We start from the raw sequence: 15,882 nt of genomic DNA, 5'->3' as shown, positions 1-15,882 counted from the left end.
ATACGGTGATAATGTTTAGCTGTCACGCCCTTCCTAGCCTTTATCAGCGTAGGAATGACCTCGTCCGGAATGCACTTTTCTGCTAGGATCCGGCGTTCAACCGCCATGCCGTCAAACGCAGCCACGGTAAGTCTTGGAACAGACAGGGCCCCTGTTGCAACAGGTCCTGTCTTAGAGGAAGAGGCCACGGGTCCTCTGTGAGCATTTCTTGCAGATCTGGATACCAGGTCCTTCGTGGCCAATCTGGAACAATGAGGATTGTTCTCACTCCTCTTTTTCTTATTAGCCTCAGCACCTTGTATGAGAGGAAGAGGAGGAAATACATACAGACTCGAACACCCACGGTGTCACCAGGGCGTCTACCGCTATTGCTTGAGGGTCTCTTGACCTGGCGCAATACCTCTGTAGTTTTTGTTGAGGCGGGATGCCATCATGTCCACCTGTGGCAGTTCCCACCGATATTTGATCTGTGTGAAGACTTCCTGATGAAGTCCCCACTCTCCCGGGTGTAGGTCGTGTCTGCTGAGGAAGTCTGCTTCCCAGTTGTCCACTCCCGGGATGAACACTGCTGACAGAGCGCTTACGTGATTCTCCGCCCAGCGAAGAATTCTGGTGGCTTCTGCCATCGCCACTCAGCTCCTTGTGCCGCCCTGGCGGTTCACATGAGCCACTGCGGTGATGTTGTCTGACTGAATCAGAACCGGTTGGTCGCGAAGCAAGTGCTCCGCTTGACTTAGGGCGCTGTATACGGCCCTTAGTTCCAGGATGTTGATGTGAAGGCAAGTCTCTTGACTTGACCACAGACCTTGGAAATTTCTTCCCTGTGCGACTGCTCCCCACCCTCGGAGGCTAGCGTCCGTGGTCGACAGGACCCAGTCCTGAATTCCGAATCTGCGGCCCTCTAGAAGGTGAGAACTCTGTAGCCACCACAGGAGTGACACCCTGGCCCTGGGGGACAGGGTGATTAACCGATGCATCTGAAGATGTGATCCGGACCACTTGTCCAGTAAGTCCCATTGGAAGGTCCTCGCATGGAACCTGCCGAAGGGAATGGCCTCGTATGATGCCACCATCTTTCCCAGGACTCGAGTGCAGTGATGCACTGACACCTGTTTTGGTTTTAATAGATTCCTGACCAGTGTCATGAGCTCCTGAGCTCTCTCTATCGGGAGATAAACCCTTTTCTGGTCTGTGTCTAGGATCATGCCTAGGAGAGGCAGATGAGCTGTAGGAACCAACTGCAACTTTGGAATATATAGAATCCAGCCGTTTTACCGTTACACTTCCAGAGAAAGTGATACGCTGTTCAGCAACTGCTCTCTTGATCTCGGTTTTATGAGGAGATCGTCCAAGTACGGTATAATTGTGACACCTTGCTTCCGCAGGAGCACCATCATTTCCGCCATTACCTTGGTGAATATTCTCGGGGCCGTGGAGAGACCAAACGGCAATGTCTGAAATTGGTAATGACAATCCTGTACCGCAATTCTGAGGTACGCCTGATGAGGTGGATAAATGGGGACATCCTTTATGTCCAGAGACACCATAAAATATCCCCCTTTCAGGCTTGCGATGACCGCTCTTAGCGATTCCATCTTGAACTTGAACCTTTTCAGGTATATGTTCAGGGATTTTAAATTCAATATGGGTCTGACCGAACCGTCCGGTTTCGGGACTACAACATGGTCGAATAATAACCCCCTCCTTGTTGAAGGAGGGGAACCTTGACCACCACCTGTTGAAGATACAATTTGTGAATTGCAGTTAACACTATTTCCCTCTCGTGGGGGGAAGCCGGCAGGGCCATCTGTGAGGGGGCATCTCCTCAAAGTCCAGCTTGTATCCCTGAGACACAATATCTATTGCCCAGGGATCCAACAGGGAGTGAACCCACTTGTGGCTGAACTTACGAAGACGTGCCCCGACCGGGCCTAGCTCCGCCTGTGGAGCCCCAGCGACATGCGGTGGATTTTGTAGAGGCCGGGGAGGACTTCTGTTCCTGGGAACTAGCTGTGTTGTGCAGCTTCTTTCCTCTGCCCCCGCCTCTGGCAAGAAAGGACGCACCTCGGACTTTCTTGTTTCTCTGTGTTCGAAAGGCTGCATTTGATAATGTCGTGCTTTCCTAGGCTGTGGAGGAACATAAGGCAAAATATCAGAATTACTAGTCATAGCTGTGGAGACCAGGTCCGAGATCCCTTCTCCACACAATCCTCAGCCTTCCATATGCCTCTTAAGTCGGCATCATCTGTCCATTGCATATTCTACAGGACACGTCAAGCAGAATCGACATAGCGTTGACTCTAGAACCCAGTAGACTAATGTGTGTGTGTATATATTATAATTATATATATATATATATATATATATATATATATATATATATATATATATATATATATATATATATACACACACACATATATAATGTGTGTGTGTGTGTGTGTGTGTGTGTGTGTGTGTGTGTGTGTGTGTGTGTGTGTGTGTGTGTGTGTGTGTGTGTGTGTGTGTATATATATATATATATATATATATATATATATATATATATATACACACACACACATACATACATAAGTGATGAGCGGGTTCGGTTTTACTCGGTTTTACTCGGTTCTCAAAACGGCATCTTATTGGCTCACGGATGTCACGTGTTTTGGATAGCCAATAAGATGCCGTTTTGAGAACCGAGTAAAACCGAACCTCGCTCATCACTAATATATTATATATATATATATATATATATATATATATATATATATATATATATATATATATATATATATATATATATATATACACATATACATATATATATATATATATATATATATACACACACACACACACACACACACATACACACACTAGGGTCTCAATCTCTGCTGATAAGGTACCTGTCCACGCTGCTACAGTGCTATAACCCCATGCCGACACAATCGCCGGTCTGAGTAGTGAACCAGAATGTGCACGCTATCTGCAGGATCCCTGAGAATAGCTGTTACGTCAGGGCTACCTTTTGGGCAAACGTGACACCCGAGGGGAAGATTCCCATCATATCCTGGCCCTAGTAGGGAAAGGATACTGCCTGAGAATTCTTTGTGGGAAACTGCAGTCTCTTGTCTGGAGATTCCCGCTCTTTTTCATCATGAGAGGAGGGAAATTTACCTCCGCTTTCTTCCCCTTAAACATGTGTACCCTTGTGTCAGGGACAGATGAGTCATCAGTGATATGCAAATCATCTTTTATTACAATAATCATATATTGAATACTTTCCTGCCATTTTGGCTGTAACTTTGCATTATCGTAGTCGACACTGGAGTCACACTCCGTGTCGATATCAGTGCCTATTATTTTGGATAGTGATCATTGAGAGACTCTGAAGGTCTCTGTGACATAGGGACAGACATGGGTAGATTCCCTGTCTGTTCTCTAATCTTTTGTGCAATAAATTCACCTTCGCACTTAATTACACATATCCAAACAGGTGACGGCGTTGTCGACGGAGACACCCTCACACACACATATTTGCTCCATCTCCTCCTTAGGGGAGCCTTTTACCTCAGACATGTCGACACACACGTACCGACACACCACACACTCAGGGAATGCTCATCTGAAGACAAGGCCCTTTGGAGAGACAGAGAGAGAGTATGCCAGCACACACCCCAGCGCTATTAACCCAGGAATAACACAGTAACTTAATGTTAACCCAGTAGCTGCTGTTTATATTGATTTTTGTGCCTAATTATGTGCCCCCCCTCTCTTTTTACCCTCTTCTACCGTGTAACTGCAGGGGAGAGACTGGGGAGCTTCCTCTCAGCGGTGCTGTGGAGAAAAAACATGGTGCTGGTGAGTGCTGAGGAAGAAGCCCCGCCCCCTCGACGGCAGGCTTATGTCCCGCTTTAATGTACAATTTTTGGCAGGGGCTCATACATATATACAGTGCCCAACTGTATATATGCAAACTTTTGCCAAAGAGGTCTCTAATTGCTGCCCAGGGCGGGCGCCCCCCCCCCCCCCCCCCCCCCCTGCGCCCTGCACCCTTACAGTGACTGGAGTATGTGGGTGTAGTGTGGGAGCAATGGCGCACAGCTGCAGTGCTGTGCGCTACCTCAGTGAAGACTGGAGTCTTCTGCCGCCGATTTCGAAGTCTTCTTGCTTCTAATGCTCACCCAGCTTCTGTCTTCCGGCTCTGCGAGGGGGACGGTGGCGTGGCTCCGGGATCGGACGACGAGGGTGAGATCCTGTGTACGATCCCTCTGGAGCTAATGGTGTCCAGTAGCCTAAGAAGCAGGACCTATCTGCAGAGAGTAGGGCTGCTTTTCTCCCCTCAGTCCACGATGCAGGGAGTCTGTTGCCAGCAGAGCTCCCTGAAAATAAAAAACCTAACAAAATACTTTCTTATAGCAAGCTCAGGAGAGCTCACTAAACAGCACCCAGCTCGTCCGGGCACAGATTCAAACTGAGGTCTGGAGGAGGGACATAGAGGGAGGAGCCAGAGCACACCAGAATCTAAATTCTTTCTTAAAGTGCCCATGTCTCCTGCGGAGCCCGTCTATTCCCCATGGTCCTTACGGAGTCCCCAGCATCCACTAGGACGTTAGAGAAATATAAATATATGCATAATACCATGCATGAGGGTCCGGCCATAAAGCACTGAACATTGTACATGAGGGTCTTGGTATAATGAAACAGATGGGGTCAGGCATGAGGCCAAACAGCCTGCAATTAACATGCTTGTTTTCAGTGTAACCAGGGGAGCACAAGTTTCTAAAACTGAACTTTAATCTTCAGTGCAGTTGTATAGTTTGCCTTCTCTTCCTCATTGTCTGCTCCTACAGCTGCCTAACACAGCTGCTATAATTTGCTCACAAGTAGCCGAGTACACATACATGGATGACCCTGCTAACAGACTTTATAACAAGTGTTCACTTGACGTCAGTATCAGAATTGCCTGCAGTAAGCACTTATGGGGTCATTCCGACCTGTTCGCACGCAGCGGTTTGTCGCTGCGGTGCGAACGGGTCTGGCATGCACATGCGCAGCGGTCGCACTGCGCACGTGCGTCGTTGCCCGGCGACTTACGTCGCGGCCAACGAAGAAAGCGGTCGCAGAGCCGACCGCAAGAAGATTGACAGAAAGAAGGCGTTCCTGCGTGGATCCGGACCGTTGGAGACCGTTTTTCGGGGAGTAGAGAAGAAAACGCAGGCGTGTCCACGAGAACGGAGGGCGGATGTCTGACGTCAAAGCCGGCTCCAGCATCGCAGAGATCGTCGCACAGGGTAAGTATGTCCAGGGCTAGTCAACTTCTGCTTGAAATTTTTTTAGCTTAGCAGGGCTGCACAAGCGATCGCAGCCCTGCTAAGCTAACATACACTCCCCCATAGGCGTGGACTAGTTGATCGCAGCAGCAGCAAAAAGTTGCTGGCTGCGATCAACTCGGAATGACCACCTTAGTACAATATAATGGGGTTCTGTGGGAATGTCCTTTAGAAACACAGGCCTATATGATGGGTGGTCTTCAGTATGCCGGCGGTCGGGCTCCCGGCGACCAGCATACAGACCCCCCTGGAGGGAGAATAAAATAGTGTGGCGTAGCGCGCCACCGTGCCCGTAGCGTGGCGAGCGCAGCGAGCCCGCAAGGGGGTCATTTGCGCTCGCCACACTGTCGGTAAGCCGGCGGTCGGGCTCCCGGCGCCGGTATGCTGGTAGCCGGGAGCCCGACCGCCGGCATATCGTAGTGAACCCCTATGTGATGCAGGGAGACCCTGAGATGTCCCTTCTAATGCCCGCAGGGAGAGGATAGAATCAGGCTCAAGTCTGCACAGATAATTTTGATTACTTTAAAATATTTCAATGCTGCATATGTAAAACACAGCGGGGCTCTTGTGGGGGCGGGTACTGTGCCCGATCTCAGACTTTCCTGGATTTGTTGGCGTCACGAAAAAAAGACTACATCAGTATCCTAACCTTTGGCTTCCTGGGAATATGCAGACCAGTCTGTGCTAAGGACTTATTGATGCGCAGTTTAGAAAAGCTTAAGCTGCAGATTACACCCAACAATGGCTCATTAGATGTCTCTCCGAGGGATTGTCATGGTGCCGAGGCTGGCACGCGCTGCGTTACACAGCCTGCCTCCCAAATGAAACACAGGACAAGTTGTACAGAGGCAGGCTTAAGGACGGTCTCCAGAAAATCATATAAATACACCATGGGCAGCAGGGAGTGAATAATGCCTATAACCGTGTTCATTTTATTATTCTGCCATTAGGGTCCCCAATTCAGTGCACTCCAAATAGCCTGCACAACACTCTCAGTGCCCCATGCCACTCACCAGTCAGTGCCAGTCTCCAGCTCGGGAACAGGTCACTTTGAGGCAGATGTGTTAAGTCTGCAGAAGTGATAAGTGCAAGGTGATAAACGCACCAGCCAATCATCTCCTGTCAATTTACATATTGGAGCCGATTGGCTGGCGCGTTATCACCTTGCACTTGTCATTGCTTTATCACTTCTCCAGGCTTAATACATCTGACCCTTTACTTCCGTGACCAGACCTTCCCATCCATGCAGTAACCTCAGGACGCTTGGCGAATGTACACCCCTTTACATATATACACAGCCGGCACACTGCTGAAAACACGCACTGCCCTTCTGTATGCCTCATCTTATGTCCATTTAATTGCAAGCTCTTGTGAGTAGGACCTTCACACCCCTTGCCTGAAGGTATGATTCACCAATTTAACCCACGTATGTGTTCTCTCCCGACTGTACGATGGTGGGAAACATATCCGTAAAGTATAATGGCTCCGGTTACCTGAATTGCTGGCCACCTGGATAATGCCAGTAACCGCCGTGGGCAGCACGCACAGCAGCTCGACGGGCTGGACTGTGGTTTTCGACACACGTCTGGTAGCCCCCAGGTTCATTCTGATGGTGAGCTGCTCCACTGTAGCGGCCCTTTACGCACCATTTGTCCAGTCACGATACACCTTCACCACAGCAGCACGCGGACAGTTCACAAACTGCGCTGTGTCAGAAATACCGCCACCCTTCGCCCGAAAGCCGATAATCCTCCCTTTCTGCAACTCTGATAAATCGCCCCTTTTACCCAAGACAGAAACCAGTGATGTGTGCAGACGGGCCTATCACACCCCTTATATACCCACCGAGCCAGCGCACGACACGTGACGTACTTCATGGGCTACGCACTGCCAGCGTCACATGTAGGAGGCGGTCATAATAATGTGACTCCACCCTGTAGTAAAATACAGATGTTTGAGGTATCGGTGATCAGTAGAACAGCCACTTACACACCTTAGTAATCTCTAAACACTTTACATGTCCCATGCTGTATCTAAGGAGCAAGAGCGACTGAAGGATCTAATAAACCAATGCATGTAAATATATAAACCTCAAACAGCTAGGGCTCTGGCCAGATTCGCTCCCATGACCACGGCAAGGATAGGTAGCAACGAGCAAGGGAGACACTGAACCCCCTGCAATCAGTGGCACAGTAAGGGGGAGCTTGCCCCCACCCCAAAAAAAAACAGCATAAAGCCACAGTTCCGCCCTCCCGGGTGTTGTAACGTACCCTTCGGCTGATGGAGAAAGCTTGATGGTGACATCACGTAACACAACAGCGCAAATGTATGCCGAAAATGGTGCAAAGTAGGTACCTGGGAACCCAATGTCTGAGGGCGGAGGTGCACACATAGGACTGCATGTAACAAAAGGGCTGTACACCCAGAAAAGGAGAGTTGTATAGAAGGAACATTATTTTCCTCCCCACCACACAGAAAAGAGATGAGGGGCAGCAGGAGGGGATAATAGGGACTGTACAAGCCGCTGATCTCAGTGTCTGCACTACACATCCCACACGGCCATACAGCTGACCACAGGCAGAATGAGCCCACCAATCACACGGAGGCCGGGGAAAGTCAGATGGAGGAACGTGACACACGCACCGGCACATACGGTATACTGCTACACAGCCGCCCACAGCTCACCCAGACAGAGGGATTCATCCGATAGATCCCGCTCTCCAGTCTCGTTGTAATATTCACATTAAGTCACATTATAGTCACATGTGCATCACTTGTTTTTGAACGAGCTAAAGCATTTCTCTACTACATATATTGCACCTATCACCGCTCCTCTTTCCTGCCTGGAGTGTCGCTCTCTGCCCTGGTGCTTCGATCATAGTGGGTCATTCAGACCTGATCGCAGCAGCAAATTTGTTAGCTAATGGAAAAAACCATGTGCACTGCAGGTGGGGAAGATGTAACATGTGCAGAGAGAGTTAGATGTGGGTGGGTTATTTTGTTTCTGTGCAGGGTAAATACTGGCTGCTTTATTTTTACACTGCAATTTAGATTTCAGTTTGAACACACCCCACCCAAGTCTAACTCTCTCTGCACATGTTACATCTGCCCCACCTGCACTGCACATGGTTTTGCCCAACTGCTAACAAATTTGCTGCTGCGATCAACTCTGAATTACCCCCATACTGTAGTCTGGTATGTATCACAGTGCCTGAGATACAGACCAGAGTGCGATAGAAGCACCAGAGCAGGGAGCGATTTTATATACAGGTTGAGTATCCCTTATCCAAAATACCACATTTTTAGGTCCCCTACTGAGATAACGACATATGTATTACAAAATACAAAAATATATATATATATATATATATATATATATATATATATATTTATTATATATATATATATAATATTTATGTCATTATCTCAGTGAGGGACCCACAAATTTGGGATTTTTAATTTTGGATAAGAGATACTCAACCTGTATTATAATAATATAATATATAAGAAAGATAGTTGCACACACATAATAAGGTGTGTGACAGTTCCAGGGCTGATCGATCGCCTGCCCATTGGCCTTACAAAAATAAATACATTTTACGAGCCGCAAGTGACATCACTACAAGCGCCATGGTGTTGGTCCAGCAGGAGATAATGAAGGGTTGGGTGCACCATACATATTTCTGCCCATACGCAGAGCTCGAGATGCGTTCCGATCTGCGACTGTAGCGTTGAGGCTGTTTAACGCCAGTCACAGACACGTACATTCCACTTGTGCCCTGATTGTGAATCATTTATAAAATGAGAAGAATCATCTGATGGGTTGCTATGGGCAACATCCCATCTTAAATAGAACTCCCATCTTATTAAATTGACCCCAGTGTATCATAACGTCACATGGCATCCATCCATATCGCAGGCTTTTCCCGTAGAAGTGCGCAGGAAAACTCGGGATACCATAACTGGCTGATCTGCGCCAATTACGGACACACCAGCAGACAGCGTTATACTGCAAGGTCAGCCCCAGGCTATCAGGATTCACCTATGCAAGTGACTGCCCATTCATATCAATCAACATAAATGCACAGTACAACTTCTCTAATTGCTGTATACTAGAACGCGTTCTCGCCATCGGTCATTAATGTACGTGTATGACCATATGCACAGTGCCACGTTTCTTGTGCAGAATGTTGCATGCAATTCTCAGTAGTTGTCATGTACAGTTCTATAAAGAGTGGGGGTCATTTATAACGGATTGGCAGCGTAAGATGTAATCGCATCTGTCTAGCGGTGCAGAGACGTTACTGAACTTGGACCATATACCAGGAAACTCAGAGGCGACAGTGGAACTGCACCTTCAATGTTGCTCGGACGCCAGTGCCCTGCGGGAATGTAAATTCATCCACAGCCGAGGGGAACGATAGAGACCCCAATACAGAAGCCCACCCCAATAACAGCACCACCCTGCAACAAGCACCGCCTAACCGGAGCAGGTCAGGTGCGGGGAGTAACCGGTTCATGCAAGCCCCAGGGATTCTCTGCAGACAATCTTAAGAGCGCCGGCTAGAACGGGCGGCACAAAATACTTTAGGATACCGTTCTTTGGGGCATTCTGGATGAAGGGGGTCATGTACTAAACAGTGATAAAAGCGGTGAATTGAGCCAGTGGAGAAGTTGCCCATGGCAACCAATGAGATTTGACGTAACATTTATTATTTGCATACTATAAAAGTATACAGAGCAGCTGATTGGTTGCCATGGGCAACTTCTCCACAGGCTCACTTCTCCGCTTTTATCACTGCTTAATACATGTCCCCCTAAATCTATCCAACACCATGTCCCAACTATTTACCCAAGTTCAGGCTGAATTTCCAGGCAATTTCAAAACGCAATAAAAAAAAAAAAAAATCAGTCATTGCATTACGCCTGCTGATAAGGTTTATAAACGTCCCACCAGGTACTCCGTTAGTTGCGTGCTCGGTGACGCCTGGCTCGTCCGGGGGATTTTTTTGGGAGCACAGAAGTGACAGGTCCTCTTAAGGAGCTGTTATACTAAATGGAGAGCGCTATTTCCCTTTCTCCGAGGATTTAGCAAAACAGAACGAGCCTCACGGGCATCCGGTATCTTAATAACATGGAGCCGATTTCTGGTTGGTGTTTTATAGCGCTCGTCAGACGCAGCCCCGAGAGGCCAACTTTCTCCGGTTTAATGACTAGTGAGAAGCGGATTCACAATGAAGGTCAGAAGACATTGTAATAACCAAGAGAGAACAAGAAAACGCCAACGGGACAAGTCCTCTCAGAGTCGGACCCTCATTACCATGCTCTGCCCAATTATATATAATATATGAAGATTCCTTGCACTGATTTAGCCCATTTCCCATCCCTGCAGTATCCTACAGGGCATCTCAGCACTGCAAGATATACACGGAGAAGTGAGAAATGTAAAATATGCATATATTCCCCAAAGCCTACCAGCGACCGTCAGATTAAACATAACACCCAGGGAGCAGACGTTTAGCTCCGCTATAAATAGCAGTTTGCAGAGGAACTGTCTCAACATGTTTGCTGTATAATTCCAGCCGCTGTGAAACCCTCCCGTGGGACTGAGACATCCCAGCGCCACAGAGAGCCCCCCATCCGCATTCTTCAGCGTAATGACTGGTTATAGGTGTCAGCCGTGTGGCCACCCGTCCTATATGTGCACCGCAGCAGCACGTGTCCAGAACGTTGTCACATAAACGGTTGGATCCGCTGTAAACGTGCAGCCTCCGCTGTGTATAGGAGACTAGGGGGCGCTAGTTGGGGGTGGTATGAAAAGTCGACACTCAGAATGCCGACATTAAAATGTTGATACCGTAAAGTTGACATACCTTTTTTGCAACCTTAAACCTCACCATAACGCAAAAACATAGCGCCGACATTCCGCTGTTGACATGTAGACATTATGAACGTGTCATTTTAACTATGTTGACATTTTTGGATGCTAACCATGCGGTATCCGGACTCCAGGTCGACACCAATTAGGTCGATACCACTTAGGTCGACACCAATTGGTCAACATGGACAAACAGTAGACACAAGTTTTTCACTTTTTTCTTCTTTTAATTTTTTGGAACTTTTTCATACTTTACGGTAACCTGTGCCGAGCGCAACGGAAACAGAGCGAGGCACCTTGCCCGAAGCATGGCGTGCGAACACGGTGCACTAATTGGGGTTCCCGGACACATTACGGAAAAAACAACCCCCCCCCCCCCAAAAAAAAAAAAAAATCATGTCGACCTTTTGTCCATGGCGACCTATTTCTGGTGTCGACCCCGAGTCCCAGACCCAACCATACTGTATGTCCATGTATATATTCTGACTATAGACATTCAGAACCTGTCGACATGCTGGTGTCGCCAGTCTGACCGGATACCCACTACTCAGTATGCCAGCATGGAAGTCGGCGTAATCACCCCAATCTCTGCCGCGAGGGGGTTAAGCAGCATGTAAACGTTGCTCATGGGTTTTTTTTCCTTTTTAAAGGCTAAAACCAGGCATGTATGGGGGATTAGCATTTCCCATATCACTTCACACTTTCCCGGGAAGCGTTATACTCGCCCACACCGCCGGAATCACGTCAGCCCTATTAACGCATTCACAGAGTCTTGCAAATAATTTAGCTTTCTTTCTTCCCGCCTTTAGCAGAAAAGAACAGATGATCCCAAGGTGTGTCTAGCGTCACGGGACGTAATCTGGGAAAACATGGATCCAATACTCGGAAATCGCAGGATATTGGAAGTGCAGTGGCCGCATAAACCGCATAAAGCCGAAGGTCACATGTGTTTATAAACAGCACGCCTTGGTGACTTCTAATATCCATTATATACTACGGTAGGAGGTGTTGTATTCCTTATAGACATTGCAGGCAACTCCCAGTAACTGGGAACCCTTACGTCACCAACCAGAAAAAGGACAGTGAAACGCGTGAGCCCTCCGCTGACGGTTTTGTTACGCGTCAGATTTAGTTACTACATCTGGCTTACAGAAGTCAGATCGTGATGGTTCATTCAAACAACATCTACAACACCCCCCATGTTCAGCACCAGCCGTAGTAGAGACAGGTAAGTGGCTATTGCAGGCCTGAGACCTGTGGGTAGGGTTACTACCTCATCCCTTTAATTCTGGACACATTCATTACACAGGTTCTGCGGCTGGCTGACTTCAGTACTCCATTTCACCTGGTTTTAATCAGCCACAGAACCTGTGTAATTAATGTGTCCAGAATTAAAGGGATGAAGTGGTAACCCTACCTGTGGATGAGGAAAGGAATGGTCACTTACACAACACCTGACTGCACAAGTCCCGTATTTAACATGGACAAGCAGATAACACGACACAAGGTCCAACTTCTCACCTGCCCGGCAACGTAACCGCAGGGTGTAACCCTGGCTCTGTATGGAACCAGTATCCTTCAGCGAGAGCATAATGGTTTCTATGGACCAGTATAGACGGTCTATTATGACAGCCTGGAGAAACGTGCATTTATATTTGGAACAGACATTGGGGTCAATTTAATTCGGCAACTTATGAATAGCGCCGGGAATTAGCTCCCAACGCTATTCAATTCAGCTGCTAGTTACCCGCAATTGTCGGGAATTCTTCTCTCATCCCCGGGGATGAGAGAAGAAACCCGACAAATGTGCTGCCTCGCGCCGGCGCGGGGTTGATTCGGTCAGGAATTAGCCTCGCGTTGGTGAGTTAAGTCGGAGAATGCCCATTCTCCCGACAATTCAACCTGTTTAGTCGGAGAGAACGGTACATCGCCGACTTAACTGGAGCTGAATTGAATAGCGTCGGGAGCTAATTCCCGGCGCTATTCATAAATTGCCGAATTGAATTGACCCCATTGACCGCAAAGAGCGCTACAAGCTCCTAGCAAACCAGAGATGCCACCGGGCAGAGCCGTGCAGGGAACAGGGCACAGGACTGGCAGAGGCTCCCGCCAGCAAGGCTCTGCGGCATCACCTTAGATTCTCCCTGCTGGGGACATTTTTAGAAGCAGATAATCCCCCAGGGGCACGTGGACGGTAAAATCCTCCAGACAACTGTCTTCTGTGAATGAGACCTAGTAAATAATACATAGTATGACTTCCCCACCGGCCGCCGAGCATTTATGCAGTCACGTGTAATAAATAGGCAATATGCCTGCGCGGACAGGACGCCGGGGCTTAGTAATGACAACCTCTGCAAGTGACAAAGCCGGCTCTGCATGCAGTGTGTCACATTGCTGGCCGGGGAGGCACAGCTGCTCCAAGTTCTGCAAGCACGGTGCACAGGGTGAACTGTCATCATTACCAGCAGTGATCACTGATATATATTAGTCATAGGGTGATATCACTGATCGCCTCACGGTGCACCGTGCCTCCATATACCAGGCCAAAGCACCACACAGGTCATAATTACTGTAATGTAACAGAATATACTGCACCGTGCCACCATATACCAACCCAAGCACCACACAGGTCATAATTACTGTCATGTAACAATATACTGCACCGTGCCCCCATATACCAGCCCAATCGCCACACAGGTAATGAATACCGTACTGTAACAGAATATACTGCACCATGCCCCCGTATACCAGCCGAAGCACCACACGGGTCATAATTACTGTAATGTACCAATATACTGCACCGTGTCCCCGTATACCAATCCAAGTGCCACATAGGTCATAATTACTGTAATGTAACATAACATACTGCACCGTGACCCCGTATACCAGCCCAAGCACTATACGGGTCATAAGTACTGTAATGTTACAGAATATACTGCACCATGCCCCATATACTGCCCCAAGCACGGGTGATAATTACTGTAATGTAACAGAATATACTGCACCGTGCCCCCATATACCGGTCCAAACACTACACAGGTAATAATTATTGTAATGAAATGTAACAGAATATACTGCACTATGCCCCTTATAACAGCCCAAGCGCCACACAGATGACCATTCAAACTGCTGTAACAGAATATTCTTCACTATGCCCCCATAGACTCCACCTTTCTGTGGGCACTAACACTACACACTCTTGTAGCGGAACAATATAAACTACACTATGCCCCCATATACTGCTAGTTAACACTATACACACTAAGAGGAATATGGTATTCTACTACACCATACACTTCTCCCTTATCTATGCACTGTACAAGTCACAGTGGAACAGAATATACTGCACTGAGATTCCATATACTCCAATTGTATCTGTTCCTTGTAACACTACACACACACTAATAGAGGAACAGTATATATTGCACTATTCCCCCATATACATTACCCTTTATCTGTACGCTGTAACGCCATATGCACACGAATAGAGGAACAAAATATACTGCACTATACCCCCATATACACCCCCTTTAAATGTACACTATAACACCATATGCACACAAATATAGGAACAGAATAAACTGCACTATACCCCCCCCCCCCCCCCCCCCTCCCCTTTTATCTGTTCCTCTGCATGTGGTGTTACAGTGTAACACAATATACTACACTATACCACCATATACCCCTCTATCTGTACACTAACACCATATGCACACGAATAGAGGAACAGAATATACTGTACTATACCCCATATACTCCCCCTTTATCTGTACACTGTAACACCATATTCACACAAATAGAGGAACAGGCTGTACTGCACCACCATATACTCCGCCTGTACCTGTACACACTAATAGTGGAACTACAGGTGCCAGCAGGAGGCTGAGAGCCTGGCAGGGCATGCTGCGCCCTGTAGTACATGCTGCCTTCCCCTACATGTGCGCTGCCCGGGATGAGGAGTTCAGTAAGGGCGGTGTCGGGTCTCACTTACCCCGGCCGGCTGTGGATGTCCCCCCCGGGGTGCAGCTCCAGGCCCCGGGGACTGTGTATGGGAGATGTGAGCTCCGAGTGACCCGCTCCCGGCTCCGGCGCTGCTGCTGCTGCCGCTGTACTCCCAGCCTCAGCCAGGCACCGCCCCCGTCACTCACCGCCCGGACACGCCCCCGCTCTTAAAGAGACACACACACAGCTACTAGCTCTTAAAGGGACAGGCTCCTACATCATCAACATTATCACCGTCACCATCCTCTTCATCATCATCATCATCATCACTATTCTCTTTTTCGTCATCATCATCATTACAATAACCACCCTCTTCATCATTATCAGATTCAGTATCATCACGATCCTCTTCTTCATCAGATTCATCATCATCATCTTCTTCATCATCACCACCACTATTCTCTTCTTCATCATCAGATTCATCATCATCACCATCCTCTTCTTCATCACAATCCTCCTCTTCAGCATCACCATTTTTTTCTTCATCCGCTTCATCCTCATTATTTTCATCATCATCTTCATTTTCACAATAATCATCGTTATGTTCATCATCGTCTTCATCGTCATCTTCATCTTAATCATCTTCATCATTGTCATCATCTACTTCATCTCCATTATCAGATTCTTCATCATCAATATTCTTCTCTTCATCAGCTTCATCTTCTTCATCATCATTTTCTT

General features: G+C 47.7%; 1 protein-coding gene across 3 annotated transcripts in view; it reads right to left on the bottom strand.

The window, feature by feature from the left end:
* The window catches only part of GDPD5 (glycerophosphodiester phosphodiesterase domain containing 5), a 307,956-nt gene that overhangs the window by 238,843 nt on the left and 53,231 nt on the right, over nucleotides 1–15,882 (bottom strand). Inside the window, exon 1 of one of the 3 annotated variants that reach the window (XM_063951226.1) lies at nucleotides 15,191–15,336. The exons of 1 other annotated variant lie outside the window; for it this stretch is intronic. The gene's annotated coding sequence lies outside the window, so the exon portion shown is untranslated. Of the gene's footprint in view, nucleotides 1–15,190; nucleotides 15,337–15,882 lie in introns of those variants that run through there. One more of the 3 variants, XM_063951229.1, reaches the window with a different exon arrangement.

Source organism: Pseudophryne corroboree, chromosome 2 (genome assembly GCF_028390025.1).
Source record: "Pseudophryne corroboree isolate aPseCor3 chromosome 2, aPseCor3.hap2, whole genome shotgun sequence".
Lineage (NCBI taxonomy): Eukaryota > Metazoa > Chordata > Amphibia > Anura > Myobatrachidae > Pseudophryne > Pseudophryne corroboree.
Note: the sequence above shows the minus strand (reverse complement) of the source record. Positions and strands in the feature narration are given on the sequence as shown.